This window comes from Dipodomys ordii, unplaced genomic scaffold (genome assembly GCF_000151885.1).
Source record: "Dipodomys ordii isolate 6190 unplaced genomic scaffold, Dord_2.0 Scaffold6, whole genome shotgun sequence".
Taxonomy (NCBI): Eukaryota; Metazoa; Chordata; class Mammalia; order Rodentia; family Heteromyidae; genus Dipodomys; species Dipodomys ordii.
In genome coordinates this window covers 8,309,738-8,312,899 of record NW_012267222.1, presented here as the reverse complement: position 1 = coordinate 8,312,899, position 3,162 = coordinate 8,309,738, and positions in this window count along the sequence as shown.

The following is a 3,162-nucleotide window of genomic DNA, read 5'->3' as shown; positions in this document are numbered from 1 at the left end:
GAGCATTGTTACCCCCTCCTTTGTTTTTCCCCTACCATCCCTTCCCTCTCCACCTCCCCAACTCTTCCCTCTTCCCCCCCCCCACACAAAGTTGTAAAGTCCGTTTTCAACATAGTGTCTTGTATGCCTCATTGTTAGAATGGGTCATCCTGTATCCTTATTTCAGCATTTTATTATTTCCCTTCCCCTCCCCAGATTAGAAAATTGTATATATAAGATGCAGGATACCAGAATCAAATACAGTGACAACAGGGGTTATACCATGGGGGAAGAACAAACAAAGAGGCAAAAAAATCACATAGTACATTATAAGTACATTTACAAGAACAGCAAGAAAGATAAAATCTCTTGTGTCCCTATCTTGGTGTTCATTTCACTTAGCATCAGCTTATAGGGTCATATGTATGTATGACTTTTGGCTTCTTTTGGTTGTTCTAGACATATACTAGTTATTGCAGATAAGGGAAACCATGGGACCTATGTTTCTTTGGGTCTGGCTTACTTCACTGGGCTAAAGACTTAAAGAGAGACTTCTCTGAAGAAGAAATAAGAATGGCCAGTAGAAACATGAAGAAATGCTTAACTTTTCTAGCCATAAAAGAAATGCAAATCAAAACAACACTGAGATATCATCTCATTCCAGTTAGAATGGCCATAATCAAGACATCTAATAACAACAGAGGCTGGAGAGGATATGGCCCAAAGGGAACCCTACTGTATTGTTAGTGGGAGTATAAACTTGTTCAACCACTTTGGAAGGCAGTATGGAGGTTTCTCAAAAGACTCCACATTGAGCTCCCCTATGACCCAGCAATCCCACTTTTGGGCATTTGCCCAAATGATCACAAAGAAGTCCATATTAAAACTATGTTTATCACAGCATTATTTACCATAGCTAAGATATGGAACCAACCCAGATACCCCTCAGTAGATGAATGGATCAAGAAAATGTTGTATAGGGGCTGGGAAGGTAGCTCAGTGGTAGAGCGCTTGCCTTGCATGCATGAGGCCCTGGGTTTGTTTCCTCAGGACCACATAAGCAAAAAGAAAAAAAGCTGGAAGTGGTGCTGTGGCTCAAGTGGTAGAGCGCTAGCCTTGAGCTAAAGAGCTGAGGGACAGCGCCCAGGCCCAGAGTTCAGGCCCCACGACAGGACTCCCCCCCAAAAAAAAACATTGTATACACACACACACACACACACACACACACAAATGGAATTCTAAGCCTCCACCAGAAAGAATGACATCACCCCATTTGTTAGGAAATGGAAAGACTTGGAAAAAATTATATTAAGTGAAGTAAATCTCAGGCTCTCTTCTAAAACTGCTGGGTATTTTTGTTCAGGGAGATAAGGAGAGAAAATGATTCAGTGTAGTCAGCAGTAAGGACAGTTTTAAGATTTGGCTGTCAGGGGAAAGGCGAGTGCTTCTTTTCCATCTCAGATATCTGTCCTGAAGGAGCTACCCTCCTTGGGACCACCCTCATATGAGAGAGGTAGGTACAACCTGTGTGACCCAATTCTACTGGCCTCCATAGGTATGGAATCTTGCAGAGGGGCTGTAGAAACGACCTCTTAATTAGAACTCCCCACAAGTAGACTACATGAAGAATGCCTTGGTCCCACTGTGGACTTTGACCAAAGCTCTTCCACTCCTGAACCCCTGGCTATTGGTTAATGTCTTCCCCTTCCTACTAGCCCTGAAAAATATGTCACCCTCTTCTTTCTGGGGTCTGTAGTACTACACTGCTTCTTGTATTCTATGTGGGTTTTTTTTGTTGTTGTTGTTGTTGGTGGTGGTCATGGGGCTTGAACTCTGAGCCTGGGCACTGTCCCTCAGCTCTTCAGCTCAAGGCTAGCGCTCTATCACTTGAGCCACAGCACCACTTCCAGTTTTCTGGTGGTTTATTCGAGATAGGAGTTTCATGGACTTTCCTGTCCGGGCTGGTTTTGAACCACGATCCTCAGATCTGAGCCTCCCGAGTAGCTAGGATTATAGGCGTGAGCCCCTGGGCGTACCACCTCCTATGTGTTTTGATGAGTCACTTCCTCTGTGTATCTCTTGTGACCCAAACACCTGAGCTTTGTTCTCCTCCTGGTCAGGCCTGTTCTAGCAAATGGCTGTCCTGGTGAGAACAAACTGGACACAGGCAAGACAAGAACCACAAGGCACCTGCTTTGTGAACTGCCTGTGAGTGACACCTGGTCACGGGTCAGGCATTTAGGCATGAGACCATCACCTGGTAAAGAAGAATGCCACAAAGTATAGCATCGTCAAATCCTCTAGGCCTCCATCATAGCAGGGCTAGAGTTTATTGACACAGACCTGGATCTTCAAGACTGAAGTTAGAATCAGAAACACAGTACAACCAGGTGCCACTGGCTCACGCCTATAATCCTAGCTATTCAGGAGGTTGAGCTCTGAGGATTATGCTTTAAAGCCAGCTCCGGCAGGAAAATCTGAGGTTCTTATCTACAATGAAACAACAAAAATCTGGGAGTGGAGCTTTGGCTCAAGTAGTAGAGTTTTTTGTTTTTTGTTTTGGTTGGTTGTGGGGCTTGAACTCTGGGCCTGGGCTCTTTCCCTCAGCTCTTTAGCTCAAAGCTTGTGCTCTACCACTTAAGGCACAGAGCCACTTCTGGTTTTCTAGTGGTTTATTGGGGATAAGAGTCTCACAGACTTTCTTGCCTGGCCTGGCTTTGAACTGCCATCCTTAGATCTCAGCCTCCTGAGTAGCTAGGATTACAGGCGTGAGCCACCAGTGCCTGGCTTAGTAGTAGAGTTTTGAGTGTAAAAGCCAAAGCATGGCCAGGCACTAGTGGCTCACCCCTAGCTACTCGGAAGACTGAAATCTGAGAGTCGCAGTTCAAAGCTAGCCTGGGCAGGAAAGTCTGTGAGACTCTTATTTCCTATTAACCACCAGAAAACCAGAAGTGGCGCTGTGACTCAAGTGGTAGAGCACTAGCCTTGGAGAGCTTAGAGTTAGTGCCCGGGCCCAGAGTTCAAGCCCCAAGACTTTTTTTCTTTTAAATTTTATTATATTTTATTTGTGAACATACTGTACAGAGGGTTACAATTGCATGGGCAGGATAATGCGTACATTTCTTACCAAGCATTGCAGCCTCCTCCTTTGTTTACCCTTCCCATCCCTTCCCAGCCTCCCCC